This window comes from Sinohyriopsis cumingii, chromosome 15 (genome assembly GCF_028554795.1).
Source record: "Sinohyriopsis cumingii isolate HCF-2022 chromosome 15, ASM2855479v2, whole genome shotgun sequence".
Taxonomy (NCBI): Eukaryota; Metazoa; Mollusca; class Bivalvia; order Unionida; family Unionidae; genus Sinohyriopsis; species Sinohyriopsis cumingii.
In genome coordinates, this window is record NC_142975.1 from 79,546,237 (window position 1) to 79,572,027 (window position 25,791).

The window sequence follows — 25,791 nt, forward strand, 5'->3', positions numbered from 1 at the left end:
ATTAATACGTGCATAACTCCGCCCAGATAAATTTGAACTTTGTCGCGCACTAGACATAACTTCCGAAAGAAAATGGCGTGTCTAGTTAAAGTTGAAATTTGCAGTCATATTGTGAATGAATGCGCGTTGCAACAACTTTTCCATTTTATCTGGAATGAATAGATTTTGGTATTTTGTTTCGATTCGACGAAAGTTTGTGATTTTGGACTGGATTCATCTTTGCAAATGGTACATGAAATAAATCGGATTGAAGAGGCGCGGGAGAAGCGTGTTTACATCTGCAAGTGTGTTTGTTCTGTCATTGACTATTTGAAATCATTATGTGGGGAACATTTGAATTGTTTCAATTGCAGTTATCAAAAAGACGCTATTGAATTTAATGTTTATTTCATTTTGACTACAATAAGGAAGATGTAATTGCACTTGGAATATAGTCGAAATTACAGTACAATTTCAAAATGTGTAATCAGCTTGATTATCAAGCTTTAGAACTCATTACATGGCTCATGTAATTCGGATTTGCAGAACTAAGAAAGTACATTTTGAGGAAATTCTGGATGTAAAACTGTAAGAATATTTTTCTGCCATTCTTATTACCAGCTAAAGGAGACAGTTTATGCCTTTACAGCTTGCATGTTATTTGTAGGTACCAAGCAATTTTATGAAATTTGGTGTCTATCGCAAAACCTGAAACAATGTATCAAAAGGTTAACGTGGAATGTAGCAAAACAGTTGGTATGTTGCAGTCCACGAAACATCTGCTTTAGTTCATTCAGAAACAAATTTAATCAACTAGAACGTATTGCGTCTGCTATGCGAATGTACATGATTTGTTTACAAAGTAGTTCCTAATACACTATTAAGCACACGTGTCCAGCTCGTGGATGCAATATGAACGTGTGCAATATCGTAAAATATTGAACGATTCTGATAATGTAAAGTTAACGGAGAAAAAAATGAGCTTACAATAATTTCGAACTATCTCATTTCTACTCTTTCTTGCTTTATTTAATAATAATAATAATAATAATAATAATAATAATAATAATAATAACAATAATAATAATAATAATAATAATAATAGAAGAAGAAGAAGAAGAAGAAGAAGAAAAAGAAGAAAAAGGAAAAGAAGAAGATCAGCAATAATAATACTAGTAATAGCCGTAACAGCGTTTTAAAATCTATTATATACATTTTGATATATTTACTGGATAGCACACGTCTGATTAGTTTAAAAGCTATTTCAAAACTGAATACATTAATAATTATTGAATAGATAAAACTGTTTGTTCTAGTTTGCAACGAATTTATTCAAATAATCCTTTCAAATTAAAATTTGATGAAAATGAGAATTGTGAGATCAGTTGATCCCATCTTACACATAAATCACGGAAACAAAGTGATTGGTCCGTATGCCTCTTTTCATATGATAACTATAATATGTTAAAATTTACAAAGAATCCATCAGAAGGTAGGTGAAGAGATTTGTCACTGAAATATGTCGTAGACTGCATCAGTTGTAAGTCAGAAAGGTACAAACTATTGAAACCATTGATTGAACACAGTGATTTGTCAATATGACAATCCTTGCAAATGCAAACAGAACTTACCATTAAACCTACGAAACTTGTGGTGGTCCAGCGAATGCATCACATATATTATCCAGCTGTCAAGTCCAGAAGGGTTAAAATTCTAGCAATATGCGCACGTTTCTATGACGACCTTGTTTCGTAATAATCCATCAAAAACTGCTAGAAACTAGTTTGGTTCAAAAGATTATGTGACGGAGCGATGTACGGAAGGAGCAAGATTCAGACTAATGAGAAAACGCCAAAATATCCTCTCCTTTTAGGACATAATAATAATTAATTGAAATTATCAGAAAATCTGTTCTTATACCCGAGTCATAAGATGAACAATATTAATTGCACGAAATTTGTACTAATATAAGTATAGTCTTTCTTGTCTCCGAGTGATAGAGTAAAAATAATAAATACTAATCTCAACGAACATCATAATTATGTTTGATATTTCCGAGTAATGTCATATTCCATAAAATATAATGTGTACAAATAGCAGAAGTACTTTTACTTCCTGAAACATACGTCGTATGTAACATTATCATCAGTTACAGTCATTTCTCCTATACCGCTCGGGTGGTCTAGTGGTTAGAGCGTTCGCCTCGGATGCGGGAGGTTGTGGGTTCGATCCCCGGCCGAGTCATACCAGAGACTTTAAAAATGGTACTAACAGCTGCCTCGCTTGGCGTTCAGCATTAAGAGGTTAGTGTTAGGACTGGTCGGCCTGGTGTCAGGATAATGTGACTGGGTGACTACGGCATGATGCCCCAGTACTAGACATCACTATAAACTGCCACATTGCAGACATCGTTGCGATATGACTGAAAAATTGTTAAAGCTGCGTTAAAAATCAAAATCACACACGTCACATTTCTCCTATATATTGGTATTTTCATTAATGTCCTAAATTTATAAATATTATTATTTAAAATAATTGCTCACACTATCTATGAAATAATGAGGAATATCCAAAATGAAATTGGATATACAACAGAGTACACAGTGCATGAATGAAATGGAATGGAAAATTTCCTGTAATATCCATCAATATCTCCTGCAACTGTATTCGCAGTTTGGCACTTTCTCTTTGGGTGTGTTGTAGATACTTCCAGCAACTTTTATTTAAACAACACCCAGCAACCAGTGATAAACATTGGCGATATGCCAATTGCCATCGATCCGGCAAAACATAAGCGATATTCCAATAACAGCATTGATCTACACCAACAGACACATGTGTATATGTGCGTCTGTGTGTCTTTGGGTCTGTGTCTGTGAGAGAGAGATTTGGATTTGTAACGTAGCATTAATGTTCTTTGATATCGCTACGATGTCTGCAGTGTAGCAGTGTATAATGATGTCTAGCACTGTGGCATCATGCCGCAGATATGTAGCATCATGTCCCACCCTATCTCACTATCCTGGTACCAGACCAACCATTCCTAACTCTAACCTGAGGCAGATGTTAGTTCTATTTTTATGCCTTTGATATAACTCGGCAGGGGTTTGATCCGACGACCTCACGCAGCCAAGGCAGACCCTCTATGCTCAAGATCAACGGAGCGGTCAACTAACATGCAACAATTAACATACGACAAAGTCAGTGATAAAGTACTTGCATATATAACTTCCTATTTTACTTTCCCACTAATTTCACAGCAGTAGATCAATATTACGAATAAATACACCTAAAAATATGATGTAATTTTAAATTAAATTTTATATGCAGAAAAGAACCTCATATTTTAATACCATATTCACAATAAAGTTCCAAACTGGGAAACATTTGATATCATATATGTACAAATGAGAAATGACAAAAACTGTGATTGGAAGAAAATCAATCGTAAATGGGAAGCTTATGAAGGTATAATTGATCTATACATTTTCTTATGAATTATTTGCAAGCTTTAATTTGTCAAACATAAGTTTGTTATTGTAATGGGAATTGTTTGTTTAGGTTATTGATTCATGCAGTTTTCAAGACACAGTCAATAGTTTGTTTGATTGGGCAGAGCCTGGTACAGACTTTTTGTTTGGTTTAAGAAGCCATCTGTACTTTGGCCATTGTACTGACAGCACACCTTGTATTGAAGCAATACAGTCAGACCTGACCCTCTAAATACCCAGGTTATATTAAAATCAACCACCAGAGTGCTAGAGGTATTCTGTTTTCTCACAGCAAGTATATTGGCCGTGCAGTATTGGATGAACTGACGACAGTGATTTCAAACAACTGAAGACGAAAGAACCACACACCCCTTGGTAACTTCATGCCGAAACGAAACCGGAATACACTTTTGTTGATATATAATGTATACACATTAATTCGCACAAATTCGACAATGATAAGCATGACAAAATATTATTATTTATGGGTAATTGATTTTATTATATTAACAAACATTTGTCAAGGGAGAAGCTTACATACATTAGTAATTAAGTAGTGCGCGTTGCCTGTAACATGAATCACCATAGATACACGGGGGAATTAACAGTACGTTGTAGTTTTACATATGGCGACACTATAACGATAAACGGAAATAGTAATGTTACAACTGCCCATATTTTAGTCCCATCCTAAACCAATAGCTTTTAGAAAAGAGAGGCTACTCAACGATTACCACAATCAAATAAAACTCAAATTCCACCCTGTTTATTCACAGGGCTTTACTATAGTTTTCAATTGAGATATTTATAACTTTACGATTCATTTGCATGTATTTTATGTATCCAACTGCCATCTATCCATGCCAGATATGCATTTTATCATGCCAGTTATGCATTTGAGACTATATCAAGAACGTCAGACAGCAATTTTAATTATATCCCAAAGAATCCCACATTATTTCTCTGCGACGAAAAGAGCCAAATTAAAGAGATACTAATTATTATCAATTCTTTTGTCGTAATGATGTTTTTCGTATACTTCATGCCTAATACTACTACTACTAGTACTACTACTACTAGTTATAATAATAATAATAATAATAATAATAATAATAATAATAATGCATGCACTCTATTCTAGAAAATATAGTTGTTTGTGGCTTCGTAACATTAAATATAGCCCCAGCAGCACCGTCTTTTTAGATAAACGTCTAAACGCAAGAAACGGGGGTGGGGGTGGGGGAGTTCAGACTAAATTCACAATATCTGTTTGTGAAATAATGAGGAATATCTAAAATAAAATTGGATATTCAGCAGAGTACACAGTGCATGAATAAAGTGGAATGGAATAATTTCCTGTAGAATCCATCAGTATGTTCTACAACTCTATTCGCAGTTTTTACGTTCACTTTGGGCGTGTAGTTGATACTTCCACCTGCTTTTATTTATTAGCAACCATCGCTAAACATAGTCGATATGCTAATTTTCCATTGACCCGGCTATACATAAGCGATCTTCCAAAAACAGCACTATTCTACTCCAACACATACGCGCGCGTGTGTGTGTGTGTGTATGATTTTTTATTTTTACCGTAGCTTTTATAATTTTTTGTTATATCATAACGATGTTATCATTATGACAGTTTATAGTGATATCTACCATTGGGGAATCATGCCACAGACATGTAGCATCATGTTCCACACAGTCACATTATCCCACGCCGTCACATTATCCTGGGACCAGACAAACCACTCATAACACTAACCTGAGGCAGTTGTTAGTTCTATTTTGATATTTTCGATATTAAGTCTAGACTTCAACTGTAACCCCAGCGTCGCCACATTGCAATAAACGTTTTCCTCTGAATAAATTGGTTTGCTCAGAATAATTTCGCTCTGAAATTTCGCCTTCCACATTGGTCAATTTACGTACATTAATGGTCAATTTAATACACAAAAGATGATGTGAGTGACCATGCCGAACTCATAGGATATGTTCGCGTTTTAAGTCTTAAAGATACAGAAGAACAATCTTTGTTTTGCGGACCAGCATAACCGGTGAATGTATCTGAAAATAATAGATTCGTTTCTTAATGAAGGATGGAACTGGAAATAGTACTTCAGTGTGTGCATTGATGGTGTTGCAGCAAGTTTTACCACGTCATAGGTTTTGATGCAGATTGGACGAAGTCAATCGGCAGATGAAACTTTCTTACTGCCTCCTTCATTGGAAGAACCTTTCTTGCTAGAGACTGTCGCCGAATTTGGAGATCATTATGGAAGAGGTTATTCAGATTATAAATTTCATCGAAGCAAGGTCGCTAAATAGCAGAATGTTTAATAAGGTGTGATCTATTTAGGCTCGCAGTATATATTTTTCTTTACTGTACCATTCTTGGGTCTGGTGGCGGTCGTGAGGTACAGTTATGGCATTATGCAATGAGAAAGAAATAACTTTCTTATCTACGAATAAAGGTTTTCAGATCGAAGTGGATGTGCAAATTAGCCTCTCTGTCGGATAAATCAAAGATCAAAAATTTTTCAAAGCGAGGCAACGATCAGATGTTGCAGGGCTAACATAAAAGTTGACAGCTTTCAAAGGAAAGCTGAAGTTGTAAATGATGAAAATAATAGAAAGGAAGATTGCTTTTTTCACAACACTAAATTTACTTCTGAAATACGAAATGATCAATTCACCGAAGCATAAAACGTAATTGAGGAACATTTGACAAAACTAATATTAGAATTTTGCTTCTACGTTCCTGAGGATATGGCGAAATACAGCTTAGTGCGCAACCTGTTTGATGTTGACGTGGAGGATATGCCTGATGACACTTCAAGTATGCTAAACTCCATGACTAGTTTAGATCTGAGATATAAATTAACGAAACAATTTTAAAAATAAAACGATCGAAATCGCTGTGTGCTTTCTATATCAAGGTAAAAAAGGAGAAACTGATTGTGGAAAATGAAACTTTGCAAAGTGTCACGTTATAAGTAAGGAACAATAGCCAGATTGCAACATGTCTGTGCTAGACCCTGAGGCTAATTATTCACTTCATAAACGTTGCGAGTGGAAGCCGACATCATAAAGACGGTTGAAAGCCAGTTGTATATGACATGGCCATAGGAACTTGTTACTGACGCCTTATTCAGCGGCGTGCGAATCACAGGTAAGTGCATACATTGCCGGTTTTGGCTCAAAAAACATCAAGTGAGGGTCGTAAATCCACCCTTGACAGACTGGCGGGGAGGAGGCTATGTCTGCTAATTATGTAGACCATGGGTGAATCGACATCCACTCGGAACTGAGCAAGGCATGGCCACCATTGGAATCGCAAGTTTAAACCTAGTGTCTTGAAACTAAACGTCAGTAGTCGCTAAACCATCTTGCGGGAATTACATAAGGAACTTCTAAGCTAGTCCGACATCATTCGAAATTGGCGGGAAACATTGTTATTCTGGGAATTACAAAGGAGCTTCGGAAAGGTCAGTGACTTATTTGCTCGATTGTCGCAATCTATTACGGAAAGGTAAATGTACTTTATTTATGTGCTGCATGTATACTTCATTACTAGAATCGTTAGTACGTAGAATTACCATTTGTAGGATTTGATTAATTTGTAGTGTTTGATCGACATAAATATTTTGAGATATGAGCAATGTTTATGTAAACAATTAATATTGTAATTCCTATTTGGTTAATTCGTAGTAACCTCGTGCATTTATTCATGTGATATTCTAGGTTTGCAAATATTGAATTGAATTATAACTTTGTATAATGGCTGCAGTGTGCAACATTAGTTAATATGAGTATTTGACTATTTGTGTATACTTTGTAGGAGTATAATGTGTAAGGATATATCAGCGCATGGATATGTGGATATCTGTGTACACTTTGAAGAAGTGTAATATAATAAGATTGAGAATCTGTATATACCGATGTGATGAAATCTATTGATATATGCATGATAAGCAGTTGATACCGAGTATACTATACCAGAAAGTATGGGTATTTCGATGTGCACGAATGCGTGACCAAAGAAGGTAATGGCTATCTGATGATAGATTGTTGTTTAGTGTGAGGCTAGATAGCCAGTGGAATATACTAATGTCCTTGTGTGTGTTCGGACAGGACGCGTTTAGGGACCGGAGGAACTGTAGGAGACAGAGAAGGGAAATACCCTGGTACAGTTGGTCCCGAGTCTCTGGGAGACAAGAAAAGGAGAGAACGGAAGTGGAGGAAGTGAAGGGTGAAGGACGTGGTTGTTGGACTGAAGGTGTACTAGGTATCAGTCTACAGATCAAGAGATGAGTAGAAAAACAGGACAGGAGGAACATCTATCACACTAAGTGAAATGATGAAATAGGCCGTCACTTGGTCGAGTAAAAGACGAGTGATAGGGTTTTGAATATTGAAAATTTCAATTGAAGAAGGATTATCTGTAATTGAATGTCATTAAATTTGTTGTTTATTTGAGTTCCATCTTTTGTGTATTCAGTAATTTAACTGTCGGCATCGCTGACTGGGGGCTCGGAGCTATGCATCTCTATCCCTACTTCAATTTATAACAAAAACGAGCCAGGGTGGGTCTTCTGTAAAAATTAAAGATAATACTGGGGGCACCCCATCTGGGAGCACCCCACCCCACCCTAAGGTAGTCAACGACGAAAGCCCCTTTACACAAAGTATTACTGCCGTTTACTAATAGTTACATGCAACACATGTATTTTGGCACTTGTAATCACAAAGACTAAGTCTCAGAACCGACTATACCCAGAGCATGACTTAAGATGCATCCTTTCAAATACAAGATCATGGTTTGAAGAACTTTCAAAGCTTGCACAATGTCAAGTTTCATATGAATATTTGATTTATGATCTTGGGGTAGAAAATTTTGACGAATTGCTATTTTCATTGAATATTTTGAAGGTTTGTACTGATTCGTCTCTTTTACTTCACAATTGAACAGTGGATTGCGAGGTTAATAACAGAAACCTAATCTGGGTGGACGCCCACAATGGTTAAGAATCGATGTGGATACAGTATTAGTCGTGCAACTTACAATCAGAATTGGCATTCTTTTAATAGAAAAAGCTAATATTTATATCGGGCCTAAAACTGTGGAAATCTTATCAGTATATGCCATGTTCTAGCTCTTGTTAATAGCATTACTATTATCGTGGTCTGGAACATCGACGAACTAAGTCACAACGAAATAAGAACTTGGTAGCTCCCATCAACATGATGATCAAAGGTTTGCTAGACATTGATCTTCGATCCACTTCGTTCCACATCGACCGTAGGCACATGTAGCTAGCCTAATTAGTGTTGATAATAATGGCCCTATTGACCATGAAGAGCTAGTGAATGTAACGAGCAACATTGATTGAGTAATCATAGATAATGTTACTTGGATAATTAGATTCGCCCCCTCTATAAATATTATCTAGAAGAATATCGTCTCTGGCTCCCTCTTTTGGGGTCCAATGGGTGAAGTCCAATGTGAAATGTACAAAGTTTTAACTCCTACTTTTAATATTTTACAACCATAGTCATACATACGAGAATAGCAGATAGACTTATAACAAATGTAACAGATCTGTTAAGTGAGAACTCTCAAGTCAATGTTTCAGAATATGGGTGGGGAGGATTATATGCAACAACATGCTATTGCAAGCTATTTTAACAAGAAAAATATAAATTGATCGTTGATTATTCATTCTATTTTCGCACTGAAAAGCTATTTCAAAATGACTCACACAGCAAATAACGAAGGGCGTTATGTAAGCTGTGTGAGTCGGCAACTGACAATTTATACCACGATAAACTCAGAAAAAACAACGTTAAACTCTTATAATTGAAATTTCAATTATTCGTTATGTTATTTTGTTTGCATCATTAAAAAACAGAAATCTTAAATGAGCGTAGTAATACATGTTTTGGGTGTTCTGTTACGTAGCTATTTATAGCACTAGGGTTTGTCCTGCTTGATTGCAATAAGGTCATTATAATGCCAGCCATTCAACAAATGGAAGGCAATTTTTTTATTTTTTTAAAATTGTTAGAATGTTCTTTTCCTTTGATGCTTAATTCAAGCACACTTGACTCTATTTACAGAAGGGCGTATTCTTAGAAAGGTAGTTCCCTTACAGTTCATACAGAAGTAAACGCAATTCATTTTGATCACGTGGTAACATTCTGACTAATGGAAATGTTACTTTATTTTACCAGCTACTGGCATTGCAATTATATGATAATAAAACCCCATCTTATTTCTATAATACATCAAATGATGATAATTTGTTTGGTCTTTCGGTGCCGTTGGTGAATAAACTAATTATATAGCATTTGCCATATCCATTCTTCGTATAATGCCTTGTGACGTTCTGTTAATAAGAGTCGGTCTGTACCGGTCTATAAATAGGGATAATTGCCTCAATAAGTTTATATGAAGGAAGTAGTGATTGCATTTGGTAAGGAATTTTGTTGATAGGTACATTGATTTTACCTCTAATACTAATGATATTTACTGTTATTATTTTTGTGCTGCTAAACATTACCGTGTCGTACACACAAAACGTATGTGTGTGTGTGTGTGTGTGTGTGTGTGTGTGTGTGTGTGCTATGAGAGGAGTTTCTTAAAAAATGTGGTCTTTAGAACACATTAAAGAAATTTACATTTTATTTTCCGGTTATAGTTTATATACACCTTTTTAAAGAAAAAGAATTTCGACATATTTGCCTTTTGTATTGTAATTTTTAGGAGAATATGTTTATGTTTGCTTGGAATGGTTTGTCATACTAAAGATTTTGGAATAGTTCACCAGTTTTTACCTTCACATTTCTGAACTTAATTGTAAGTGGCACCATTGTGCTGGTGTCCTATCAAACCGTATACATACATACATTCATACGTACGTTCATACAAATCTGACTGCTGTCGTTTTCAGACACATCGATATGAAGGACCTGGCCCATTTCATTTCAAAGAAACAGAGAGGACTGTTGAGGGAACAAACTGGGATATCAGGCTGGGAAATACACTCCGCTATTCAAGTGTGATTGGGAATACAGACCCAAATCCACCCCCTAGAAATCTTTATGATATCGGATAAGAATTTCATTCGTTCTTGGAATGTACGTGGATTAAAACTCTGTTGACGGTGTTTTTGATTTTCTTGCAAATTTTTAATGCCATTATCCAGAGTTATGGAGTAGAGGTTTTATAATATTGATGAATAGAAAAATAGAGTGTTATTACACCTTTTAATACATTAGCAAACATTTGTACCAGTGGATTGAATGAAACATTCTGAAATAATCTGCCATGTATAAAACAAAACCCCAAAAACCAATATCTGTTACAGAAGAAAACGCTTAATATAGATTGCATTTTTATCCTCAAAGTAATTATTTTCAAGGTGTATAGTTCAGAGAAAACATCTATTTTGCATTCATTAATTATGAAAAAGCGACCAATAAAATCGATCACAATATTCTATGGCATACGTTAACTGGCTTAGTTATTGTAAAAGTCTTCACGTGCTATTTAAAATTAGTTTGAAATCTTATGTAAGATTCAATTAAAATGTTTCAGTGTATTTGTATTCACAATACGGCTTGAAATAAGGAGAATAACGTTGGCCTATCCTGTTTACATTTATTTTAATAAATGATTTTATTACAAGCATAGGGCATAATGTTCATATAGTTGGTGTTTCCTGTATAGTATTTATGTTTGTTATTATATGCAGATAATGCAGTACGTTCTGCAAAAAAAAAAACAAAAAAAAAAAAACAGAACTGGTTTTTTTCTTCAAATCATGTGTTATGGGTACACAAATTTTCTCGCGGGTAACAACAATTTATGTGATACTTAGACATTCGTTACATCAGGGTAAGCTTTAAATAAAGTATAATCGGGCGAAGACAGATTTGTGGATTTGGTGTTTTCCCGAGTTTTCACCTGACTCTATGCTCATGCTGTATACAGATATCATTTGGGTCTATTTAAAGCTGTTCACTCTTGAATGATTTTATCAAGGTTATAAAACTTTCACCGACCGTCAGTGGAACTTTCCCTAACAATTATGTTTTTTTCACCGTTGAATGGCTCGGCAGAAGTACTTATGTACTGTAACATTTTCTCATGGCATGAATGCTGCTCAGAGTCGTCGAAAATATGTGTTATGCATGTTATTGATAATTTTGTATTCGCTATCCGTTGAAGAGAATTGCTAAAGATCTCAAATATCTGGCAATTGTAACCACAACCCAGTGGTAAGCAATTGTCAAACTAGTACGTTTTCCACCATAGGAAGAACGTGGAAAACATTTGATATATCTGTTTTGGCCATAAAACACCCCTTACCCAGCTGTTGTATACATGTGATGACATTATCAATGCCTTCGTAATGTACTGCTGATTGTTGGGTTGGAATTCAGTCGTTAACCGACTCGCCCGGAAAAAGGAAAGGTGATGAATTAGTCTGAAAGACCCAGGAATTTTCTTATCGAATAGGCCAAACGGATAAATGTGTAAATTGGGAAACTGTTTTGTACTAAAAGGCCCTGGAAAGCGACCCGCTGCCAATTCTTTCTTTATCTTTTCTTCAGTAATTTGGGCATCAATTTAAGCCAATTTCAGATTCTTACATACCTGAGTTTGCAATGTCCAATTAAACCCCACATCAAAACCATTTTGAAAACCTATAAGCAGGTATTCCTTTGTGGTAGGATCAAAGTCGTGGAGAGAATATTGCCTTCGTTCAAATCTGACAGGGTTAGCGAACATTTATAGTACAATAGAATGGTCGAAATTCGAAACCACCATTTCTTTTTTTCTTTTTATGATTTTCTGAAATATGAGTTTCAAAAGTTTTATAATCATATTTGGTGGAGAAGGTGAGATATTCATACAGCAACAACTTAAAATTTATTGTTCATATTCCTCGAAAAGCTAATCCCAACACAACGCAAGAACCATCCCTTACAAAAGGGGAAGATACTTGTTCTTGTGAAAAATATTTCCATGCACCTCATAGTCAACCGCCTTCTCTGAACACAATGGTCAGTAGAGGGCACTTAGTAATTATTAAGTATTGATAACAAACCTGTCTACTTGTAACTAACAGTTATAGCCACGTAAACTCTCGTATACTCTTATGTTCATCTGTTTCTAGTTTGCTGATAATTGTTTATATATAATTAGTACAGTGAGTTCTATACTTTTATAAGACAAGATGTGCACTAGGTTCTCCATGGCTGTGCCTATTTTATGTAATATAATTAGATTTTATAACATTACCTGCATATTGGATCACTAATTAATATTTTCTTTCATGGAAATATGTAAAGTTTTGCTATTACTAGTGGCATGATATGCTACATGGAAATTTTCCTGTGGAAAAGCATGTGGATTGGTGAATGAACCACTTTGATTGGTATGTGCAGGAATTTTCATTTGTTTACAATTGTTGTATTCAAATGGCGCTGTTTGGGGGTGTGTGACAACGTCTGGAAAACACAGATCTGATACAACACATTTCTAGTTGTTACAGTCATTGCATTAGCTCTAGAGTTTGAATTTTTAATTTTCATAGTGATGTGTACGGTCTGTATGCTTGGAACAGTGCTTTGTGTCATATTTCTTTCCAAGCAGCATTGCGAGTTTTATCCCATCTGTAGCTCAGTAAATTTCCAGGTCAGCATCCTTAAAATGTAGCTAACAGTTATTTAATTCCTTTCACATGAAGCATGTAAAACTAATTAGGCACTTTTTGCTCCATTTAATGGCACTGGCCTAAACATTTACTGTGTCAGGCCTGTAGATGGGATAAAATTCACCTTACTGTGTCGAAAAAACTGTATATAGTTCATAGCATGATACCAAATAAATCGACTTAATGTGTGTGTGTGTGTGTGTGTGTGTGTGTGTGTCTCAAAATGTTATATATGGTGTGTTCTCAAAGTCGGAGAGACCGTAAGATGGTAGATGACAATTTTGTGTTATAAATATGTTGTTTGAGGTTATAGCAACACCATCAGGCACAATAGAAAACAACAAGGGTTTTTTCTCTTTAAAAGTAGTTCCTAGCGCGAGGACAGCATAACTGTAATGACCTGACTGAGACAACCAGACTTAGATAGAAAAGAGAGGTTCGCAAACAGCTAGATTTTCTCATGGGTGAGAAAACTGAGTACATGTCATGGCATATCAGCTGGTAGAAAGTTCATCTCGTAATCAGTGATCGGAAGTATAATATTCACCCACAGCATTATAGGTGAGGATCCTTGTATGTTTGGGATGGCTATTTAGTTTCGATTTCTTGGTTTCATATATCCAATAAAGTGTAAATGTGCCATAAAATTCTAAGACATAACATTTGTATTTATAGAGGTTGATTTACTTAACCTTATAATGTCACCTGTTAACTGAGTTATATGAAACCTTTTACATATTGTTACTTTTCAATAATGTTCCTATATAGTTAATAAATAATGCAAACACCAATTAGCTATACAAGCTGTTCCATACGTTCTGCTTAAAAGTCAAAATGATTTATGTACCCCAGCGACATGATAAAAATGTCATGTGGTATATTATCTGGGAAAAAGATTTATATAAATATTAATATTGGGAGAATTTTGAAGTGCTTCCTCACCCCCAATAAAGCATATTTATTATTATACTGTTCTGTGAAAAACTTGCAAAAGGAGGAAATAGGCTAGGCAAGACACTTTATTCCAGTAGATGGATTGGTTATCCGTGCTGTCATCTTTCAGTAAAGAGTGAACACATTGTAACTAACAATGGCAGCTGACCAATACTTTCGCTGGCTAGGTGCGAGTGCTATGTAACCCAGCACGTTTGTGGCCTTGCATGTCAGAGAAGCTCAAACATTTTCACGATTGTCACTATATAACATACAATTTCAAAATTAACATTACCAGTACTTGAAAATGTGTCATCCACTTTGCGTGTATTTTTGAGTATCTTCTGCAATTTCATTGTACATTTGATGGAAACGTATTTCTCTAAATTGATGTCCTAATGAAGAAATGGATTGGTCGTCTCTGTGGTCTATTGATACATTGACTGCCATGGCAAGAAATATGGTAATGTGATGTTAAAGGCAGCCAATCGAACATTCAACTAATGTAACAAAAACACCATAAATTGGTTGTATGATCCAAATGTTTTATAAATGGTTTAACAAGTCTGTCCACTTAATTTAGATGAACATCTGCATATTCAAAGTCGTGTAGATGCATATACTTGTAATATGCCACAAAGGTTGAAACAAGTTTTGGATGCAAAAAGTAAGAAAATCAAGCACAACATTGTAATTATTATAGCTTACAAATTTCACCTTTACAAACTCATTGCTGAACTGTTTTCTCATTTCCATTAACGAACATATATTCCAGTTTAATTTCTATACATTTCACTAGTATGCACATAGAAAGAGACACAGGCAGACAGGTCCACGTGACTTAAAAACTAGAATTAGAATTGCATCACACCCTACCACCCAAAATATATTTTATATTGTCAGCAAAATATTCCCTGCAATAATTTTTACTCCATTTGGAAAAATAAACACCATTACCAATTTTTGAAGAAAAACTGAAAACAATGATGTCTGGTTAAAAACACTGGTTTATTTAAAAATCAAATATCACTGTTGATCGATAGTAAATGACAGGAATAAAGCAAATGTAAAAAATCTGCAGTAAACTGACAATTGAAACTAATGTGAATTGACCTCTGATAAATCTGATATTGAAGAAGAAAGCTATAGCAATCAGAATGACATAGCTAAAATTATAAAATCCACAATTTAGCAAACAAATTAACTTTGGTAAAAAATATCATCCAGCAAGTACACTTGTCAAATAATACAGAGGTAGAGATCTAAAATAAATACCATGATTTTCCACCAGCTTCTTTTGTCCCAATGATCCTGTAAGTATTCCTGTAATCTGATTTTCTGCCATGATGATATTATTTATTGTACAATTTAAATGGATGAAAAACCAAGTTAAAGTACATACTCGCTTATAAGTCAAGCCAAACTGCAAATAACAAAGATCATGATCTCCGATAGCATTAATCACCTGCAGATTAGAGTCTATGTTGTTTCCCCTACTGATTATGTGATGGCAGATCTGGGTCTTTGCAGTCGGACACGTCTTATAAGCAAGAATACATGGTAGTACTATATGTTCTTACCAATAAAACTAACGCTATGCCTTATGAACATATGAAGAAGAAATCTGGATTATAAGATTCCAATTTATTTTTTAAAGTTAGAAAAGAATAATACAAGGATGTATGTAAATGAAAGGTAACTCATAATATCTGTAAAAATATACCTATTGGTACATGCATATCTTGAGCAAAATAAGATAAAAAACAGTATAATAAACATATTGCCTCGATGTGGCCAATCAAAAAATTAAATACAGGTCACAAAGAGCTTCATTTCTTGTAAAAGTGTGGCAGCAAAAGAGACATACATCTCCATAAATTTCACGATTCGAGTATGATTCTATCATAAGCATTGCGAGATAAATAACGCTCAGAAACAAAATTTAACCCAGTTAGTACATTATAAACAGTGGGCGATAGTGACATAATACAGAAATGTGTAATGTGACCCTATTCTGGGAGCATAAATTGTGTTCCATAATGACATAATATTAAAAAAGGGAAGTAGTGCTCATCATGGTATATTCCTCACCATGTTTCATGATAGTTGAGCTGATAGTTTGTATACATCATAAAAAGTACACGTGGACATGAGTAAATGAAAAAACTTAACCTAAGCCAACAAAATGTCATGGTGACCAGTAGGTCACCATGACATATTTGTAGTTCGAGTATAGTACTAAGAAAGAAGTAAACAATCATCAAGTTGCATAATTCAAGCAAATTGAACCAAAGGTGGTGAAGAGTGAAATATGGGACACAGTGATTTACTTGTAAGATGTGGATGTAAATATGGACCATAGTGATCTACTTTTATTATGTGGGTGAAGTGGTCAAAATGCATTATCTCACTAAGTTTCTTGATTCCAGGTAAAGTATCATTATATAAGAGAAAACAAAATAATTATAAAAAATAATCCCCATTATGGTTTCAAGTTAAACATAAAAACTAAAATATGTCAGAATGTACGAACAGGGAACACAACTTAGCCAAAGTCAGTAAAACATGAAATAATTAAGTGACTAACTTTTGTGATGGAATGTGTAGTACTCATCAAGATGCATCCACTCGCCAATTTCCAAGATTAAGGGAATGGGAGTATTTATGGAGTATCCAAAATACCTGAGCTAAATGCAAAGTCTTAACCAAGAATCTACAACAGATATACATGTAAAATTCAGCCCCCTCAATACCCTCCACTCCAAACTGATGCATTAAACATAAGAAGAAAGAATATTTGAGATTCAGTGATGGTGTGATGGGTATATGCTTTTATTTGTGCGAACACCATGTCAACAATGACAAGGTACAAAGGATAATATAACAGCTACCTTCTTCAACTTAGAGGTGAGCTAAAAGGTTAAACATAAATTCAACAGATCTTTTCTGGGTTTATACCAATGCAATATATTTGAAAACGAAAAATATTTTGTAGGCTTTATTTCATCGACATCAACTGCCCACATTTAAAAGCACAAAGACACAACATATTTCTAGGGGTGGTAAATCTGTTGTGGCCTTTCAAGACAAACCATCATAGTTTGTAACTAACTTTCAAAAGAATCTGTAGGAATGAAGGGTTTTCTTTTTCTTCTTCATGCCATTGTTTATCAAGACCAATCTTAGAGGTAAACTTGGTAATGGGTGTCTATACCCATCAGGTTGAAAACTATGTATGGTAATCAGTACTAACGTCCATAAGGGTGAACATTATATACAGTAATGGGCAATTGCACAATTCAGGGTAGAAATGTATGTACTGTAATTAGTACTTGCCCCCAATAGGGTGAAAATTATATATCAGTACTCTACTCAAATGGGTGACCCTTATATATAACAATGGGTAATCACACCTTATATGGTGAAAATTATGTATCAGTACTCTAACCCAACTGGGTGAGACTTATATACAACAATGCGTAATCACGCCTTATATGGTGAAAATTATGTATCAGTACTCTACCCAACTGGGTGAGACTTATATACAACAATGCGTAATCACACATTACAGGGTTAAAATTATGTACGGTTAATGTGACCATATATGCTATACAAATTCTGTTAATTTATACTCATCGGCACTGAATAAATATTATACTTAAACATTCAAGTAAAAAGCTAAAGGCAGGTAATGCGGGGGACAACCTGGTTTACCAGTTCATGAAGTTTGTGGCAACTTTTCCAACTTTAGGGGCACTGAAGGCAATGCTGGCCTGGAGCATCATTTCATCCAGTGTAATCTTGCGGTAGCACTGCTAAGGTTCATTTCATTACACCATCAGCTTCATTATAACATTTGTACTGTAATAATATTCTTGTATATATATATATATATATATATATATATATATATATATATATATATATATATATATATATATATATATATATATATATATGTATATATGACCTTTTGCAGCTATTAATATCTACTCAGCAGGAGGTGGGAAAATCTGATGGAAGGTAAAATTAAAATTATACTGCATAGAAATTCAACCCTTCCCATTCCATAATAATATTAATAAATAATAACACTTAAAGAGGTATTCACTTTCAAATTCAAGATAAAAATCTAAATGTAAGTTCTTTTTACATGAAAATCTGAACATCGGCTTCAGAAAAAAATAATAAATACAGCGACGACAAATTAAGGCAAAGCTACAATAATCCAACCATGCACAATCCCACCAAAATTCCGAATAAATGCTACATTTAAACATTGACGTAAAGGCTAAAGACTATGAAAATGACAACTATGGACATACAAAAATGCTATAATTGACATCAAGTTTCATGAAACTTGCACATCATACCTCTCTAAATTCCTGCTAGACCTATGTCACAACATTGGCATTTGTCCTTTAAGTAATGAAAAGTGGAGATGTAGGTATCTGATGCATGGATTTAAGATACAAAGTATATTTGCTATTGAGTTTTATAAAGGTAATAATTAAGTCAACGAGATCAAAGCGACACACTTTATCATTAAGAATTTAGAAAAGCTGCTACAGGTGAATTTTGTAGTAACAGCTGTATGGGCTGACTTAAGTCTGGCGTTTTAAGAATAACTTTAAAGCATGAGACATAGGTTACAGTGAATTAATTTTACAAGCTTCCATAGCCTTTTAAGACTTTGATCATTTGTCAAGTTGGACGAGTAAATGAAGACATTTTGCTTCCATAGTATTAGGAAATGAACAGAAACACGAGCAACAACTCTATTACTGGAAAATCAATGTAACCCAAATTTGGTTCAGCATTTAGGGGTTTTAAAGATGGATCAGCCTGCCTAGTTTGGTGGGTAAATATATTATATGAGAACACATAAAAACATGTATGACAACAATATTCCAAAGTAATATAAAATTACAAAAGCAAACAACAATGTAGGTTTGCTGGATTAGTTGGGTTCTATTTATCAAATGAAGGTTTATCTTATTAGCAAACTAAGATGGAGGGTTAAGAGCAGATACTAAGATATAGCACATGATGCAGAGGTAACTTGATGCAAGTTCTTGGGATGCCAAGGAAAACTGTAGAATATTATCGGGTCTATTAAAAAAATGCAATCTATAATGTGATTAAGTTTACGGGTCGGTCGGCCAATTCATAAGATTGAAAATGTGAACAGAATCTAGGAATTTTTAAGTGAATTGATTTCCAGGGCAGCCAAAGTTGGGATTGAAATCTCCAAGACTAAGAATAATCAGGTAGTCACCCATTTAATTTCCATACTACAGGAGGTCTGGAAACCACTCCAGAAAGAGATATTCAGCAAGCTTGTTCTTGCAACTAGGAGGAGGGCAGCAGAGACAGAAAACAAAAATGGGTTTGTACTAGTTCAAATGATGTGTTCAAAACTGAAAGTTGCAGTGTAGTACGATGGTGAATTATAGAATTATTTGTGATGACAGCAATTCTGCTTCTGCAGGAGTGGCACAGGAATGATTTGATGGAGAAACTAGAGGATGTTACATCACCCACTTTGGCTCATCGCCTGCCATTTACATTCAAGTAATGATGAATGCAGTTCCAGGTTGTTATGGCTAGTTCACAATGTAGTATTGTGAGGAAGGAGTTTTTAGTTAATGCAATTAATGATGGCCCATCAAAGCATAAACGGGTCAAATAGCAAGGATCAAGGATAAAATAATGAAATCATGTTCAAAACAAAAAACGGTTGTAGCACATTTGGGGCAAAAGCTATGGAAAAAAGTCAAACAGTTCCTCCTCCCTACCAAAAATACAAGCAAATGAAGATACATACTCCAACAGAACAGCCAATGTGTGACAAAGCCACTAATGTAAAAGAACACAGTCAACATATACACACGACATAAACAGCGGCACAAAAATCCCGTAGTAGCTGCCTGTTAAGTTATGGCAGCCATTTTAAGTTTTATATATATATATATATATATATATATATATATATATATATATATATATATATATATATATATATATATATATATGCACACACACACACACACACACACACACATTCAAACAAGAACAGCAGATAAGGAATTAAGGAGCCAACATACAATATGCAAACTGTACATAACTAAAATCATCAAAATGATGTAATGCTATTTCCCTCCAACTGCTGTTGGCAGTGGGATACAAAACATATTGTGCAGTATGTTTACAAGCAGCAAATTTTATCTATATTATACACACACTACATCAATAAGTGATGAGAAAGAACAGAATTAAGGTAGGAATTACACAGTATTGCATCTCGTGAGCATGACTGTTATTGCATTCACAATATTTGTATTTAAATGTTCTGAATTATACAACAGTACTGTGAGAATTCATGTTGTATTATGTAAAGGAAAATGAAAATGAATATCAAAGGCAAAGAAATAAAGTGAGGATTGAAAACACTTTGAATTAAAAATATACTAAATAAACATGGAATTCCAATAAATAAAAATAGATTCAATATAAGCATTTTTTAAACAAAGGCAAAAAACCTCTATAGAAATAGTTTGCACCATTTTTCCTTAAACCTGAACAATAATTAAAGTACAAAATGATAACTGTCTTCCATTCAAAAGAGCTGGCACACATGAAAGCATGGTTAATGTATAGCTTTGATCTCCATAATGCATGGCTTTTAAGAGTTATTCAGAGACAAGCAGGCCATATATATATATATATATATATATATATATATATATATAAAGAATATGTTGCCTCCAAAAAAGTAAACAACGTGAAAGCAATAGCTACAAGTCATTACAAATCTAAAAATACACTATCCCCAAAAATGGTTTTTAAAATTATTAGTACCCTATAAACAAAAAAAAAACATAAAACAAACAAGTAAACATCTCTTAACCAAACATTGAAAAACAAGAGATTTATGGGCCAAATTAAAGTATAATTTATTCCATGTGGGTCCCATCCGTGTTTAATATGTGCTGTAATATCAAGAGGGTATAGGGATGCAGAGGTAGAAATGCATGTAACTGGTACCATAACACAATCACTCAATAAATAGACCCATACTTAAAGATTTCTCAAATACCACATAATTATTTTATTTCGTAATCCACAACTTGATAGAAATCGTCCAGGAACACTTACTAAAACTAATCCCAAACCAAGATAATACCATATGCATTATATATATATATATATATATATATATATATATATATATATATATATATATATATATATATATATATATATATATATATATAGAGAGAGAGAGAGAGAGAGAGAGAGAGAGAGAGAGAGAGAGAGAGAGAGAGAGATATCCATCCTACCTCCCTTGCATTACCTGTATCACCTAGAACCTACTTCCGGCTTATGAGGTTAAATCTCCATTTACACTTTAAAAAATTGCTGAATCCAGCTTTTATAATTATCCACATATAGTCCGAAATGAACTGATATTGAACTTGAAGACAGCTTTCATATTTATACAGATAGAGAACATAAATGTCATTTAGAAAAAATCAGATTTGGAAATAAATTCAAATAAAGAGAAAGACAACAAGTTTCTGGACTGAAATATCTTGTTTATGCCCCCTCTTTAATTTCTGCTCAAATGAAGCGATTTTAAATAGAAACAAAGACACGTACATACATACATACATACATACATACATGCATGCATGCATGCATGCATGCATACATACATGCATACATACATACATACATACAAACATACATACATACATACATATATACACACACATACATACATACATACATACGTACATACATACATACATACATACATACATACAGACATACATACATACATGCATACATACATGCATGCATACATACATGTATATATATATATATATATATATATATATATATATATATATATATATATATATATATATATATATATATATATATATATATATATATATAATCATTACAAGCACTAATGGAAGTTTTCATATAATACTAATTTGTTTTCTCTGTACTATATTCTTATTATTGTTCCTTCCTTCATCATTTCAGTCAGTTTTCATAAGACTATGAAATACACTGACATAATATGATTGTTACTGGTTGAGCATTTAACATGTTTATAATGAAATGTTGCTCAGTTTACCTTGATCTTTTCTGTAAATTTGATTATCATTTTAGAAAAGGTATCAACATCTATCTTAGAGTCAACAATCAAAATTACAACTGGTCGTTCAGATCAATTTCATTTCATTGACATATTTCAAACCATAGCAAAAACGTAGTGTTCTTATTCTTCCAATCTCACCCTCTTTCGTTTCTTTTAGACTAGTGTATTTCTAGACCCAGAAAACCATCCGTTTGGCTTATAATACAGCGCAAGCCATAAATTTACTCTCTGTTTTATCTGAGAATTATGTACTTTCTCCTCTGGTCATCTTTCTTCCTTTATTCTTGTCATTCCAAGACAGGTAAGATTTTACCTTCTGGACCAAGACTTTGGATCTATCAAGGATGTTCATTATGGTATTTGTTAAGTACTGTTCAGTTTCTTCCATCATAATGCCACCATCTTCACCTCCATTGAGGATAACACTCTGTGGTGTAATTGACAGATTCATTGGGATGCTGTGAATTAGACAAACACCGACAATTTGTCCCAATTCAATACTGCCAAGCTTCAGCATATGACCCTCTGGGGACCCTAATGGCAAATTTTTATTTGCAGATACTTTGGGAATCGTCAAACGTCCTGATTCCTCCTTTTGATATAACTATTCTGAATCAAAATGATGAGATTTCAGACCTTTCTTGAGGTCATACACCCACCTGTAACCATCAATGCCATACCGGCTATGTTACCAAATTTCTGCTGGCCATCTGGAATCACATTACTCGTGAAAGTATTTTTGCTTTATTCTAAGTCAAACACTATGAGTTTCCTTTTCTGTTCCTCTGAATATTTCTCATGTCGTTTAATCTTTTGCACAGCTATTATCAATTTCTCACCATGTGCCACTGGCTGATTTGATTTTGGATGCATATCTGGGAGATCATATGCTAGAGATGCACTCTGTGTTTTGTATACTTTAACAGCAATGTCAGCATCATCTTCTCTTTTGATGAATTCTGTTGACAGTACAATGTATTTGTCCTTCTATGCAAAAAATGTCTCCGTGGTGCGGAACTTGCCAACATGAATTTCTCTTATGAAATCACAACGTGGTATAGAAAAAATATTGAGAGTTACTACTTTTGGTGATGTCATTTTCCACAATAATCAATACGTTCTTGCTGTCAAAACTTAAAACATAATGTTTGACATGTAACCCTGAGAGAGGAAGCTCAGATTCCATCGCACCAGACTCCATATTCCACATCTTAATACAATTTTCTTCATCATAATTTCTCAACACAGCATAATTCCCATCAGGAATTACTTTGCGCTCCATGACAGAATAAACAATGCATCGCACCTTTCCAGACGGCATATCAACAGAGATGAATTCATTCCCCAAGCTGTTACATGCAAAGGCAGATGTCCCTGACATGGCCACTAACACATGTTTGGCAGATCCATCCATACACAGGGGTCTGTAGGAGTCAGCCTCTTTGACCACACTGGACATATTCCATATCATGATATTATTATTCTTCTTAAACATGCAGATGATGATCTGACCATCTGGAAAAAGCAGGACCCTCTCCAATGGGATTTTCATTGGGTGCAATATCTGAAGAAGCTTGCCTGTACCTGCACTCCATATCAATATATATTACTCATATCTAACAACCAGATACTGAAGATCAGGAGTCAAAACTCCTTCAAAATTGTCTAATGTTAAAGCAAGTCGCATAAAAATCGGAGAATGGCTACTTTTTTGTCCGTCTGATTTCTGTTCAGTCTGTCTTCTGTGTTTGTAATATATTATGTGTAGGTATGGTATAATTCACGTCCGTGTTTAAAGTTTTGCTTACATTCATCCTGTGTAGAAAAAGAATTTACGAACATTACGATGTGGGAAAATTAATAGAAACCATATCTTGAGCACCTCCAGGATCCAGTGAAAAATTGGAGTGCTACCCCGACCAACAACACTTAAAGCAGAAGACGATTTCGTTCAGAATCTCAAACGAGTTTGTGAGAGGAGTAATGGAAAAGTGATGGAGAGTGACAATTCCAGGGCCTGAACTATAACGTATTGAAGATCCAAGAAAAACCTCAGAAACTTGGGACATAAAGGCTGTATCCTAGATTAGGAAGAGAAGGACTGGTTGAAGAAGACCATCTAGCCTAGTCTTACGCTCGTGGTTTCCACCAAGACTAGATGGCTGCAAAGATGCGGTATGTAGTGCCCGACTCAAAAGAGGTCACTAACGGAGTGGTAGCAAAACCCAATTACTCTTTCCTGGGCCACCCATATCTCTGTCAAAGAGCAATACTAATCAATTGCCAAAAATGTACGTGTTTATATGTCAGTGTATGTTTTGTGTATGTCTTTATTTACAACTGAAACGTAAAACCACTTGGTCCTTCTCTCTTATGCGTGAGAGTATGTATGTGTGAGGGTATGTATAGTTTGCTCATGTGATTAACATTACTACCCTTACGTGATAGTTTAGTATGTTTGTTGTAGAATGTGTGCATATTTCATCCCTCTTCGTTTACATTTTATCTCGCTGGTGTGTGTATTATGTTTGTGTATTTGCAAGTAAAACCTGTGTGTAATCACGCATACCGTTTTCGTTAATACTAGGGTAACGCAACTGCATAGTAATCAAAACGCGGTTGCTGTACTTTATATGGTGTATTAGATTTTGTCTACAACATTTAACATTGCCATTTTTGTTTGTCCCTATATACGTTCAGCCCTTTGCCCCTATAAAACTTCGACTGTTCCTTTTCCCTTATTAATGTTCTGTTGGTGCTCATAAACGCTTGTGCCCATAATATCATCCCATTGCTAAGCCTATGGACAACAAAAAAATATGCAGCATTTCCCGTTCTTTCTCATAAATTGAAGTCAACCAATTGCCTATAACAATGTTACAATGTACCCCACATGTCACACGTATGGACAATTTTAACAAATGATTTCTTGTTTGTCACCCAAAAGGCATTTCCATGTAAATCTGTTATGTAATGTCAATTCATACATGTTCCCCAGTATCCATTTGTAACTACTCAAACATTATATTTTTAAATATAAAAGCTAGTACGTGATTCATTAGAAATACAATATATCACTTAAACCTCTAATAGCTTCCTTTCTATGACTGAATTTCTCCTTAGAAGGTTTTTGTAGGTTGTATACTTTTCTAATTTTACCTATACGATGTTTCTTTCTCTAGTGTTTCCAAGTTTAGTACATAATTACGAATATGTAATTTTAATATGCAGATCATTCCCATAAGTAAAATTGAAGTTAATATTTCATTAGATTTTTTTGTTTAGTCCTAATAATCAGTTCAAGCGAAGAAATTGTATTGAAAGTGAATGCAGGTAGGTAGTTGAATGTTAAATGTTCGATCACTTCATGAGTATGCTAGCAATCGTTCGTGGATGATACGTTTGATTCTATCAGCGTTTAGGAGCAAGTTCATTGGTGGCAATTTACGTCATTAAATATCTTAACTGGTTCAAAATACTCGTTAGG

At 34.4% G+C, this 25,791-nt stretch overlaps 1 long non-coding RNA gene across 1 annotated transcript in view; it reads left to right on the top strand.

Moving 5' to 3' along the window:
- The window catches only part of LOC149782145 (uncharacterized), a 30,514-nt gene extending 19,790 nt beyond the window's left edge, over window positions 1-10,724 (top strand). Inside the window, exon 3 of the long non-coding RNA XR_016414562.1 lies at window positions 10,424-10,724. This is a non-coding gene — a long non-coding RNA (uncharacterized LOC149782145). The remainder of the gene's footprint in view (window positions 1-10,423) is intronic.
- The last annotated feature ends 15,067 nt before the right edge of the window (window positions 10,725-25,791 follow it).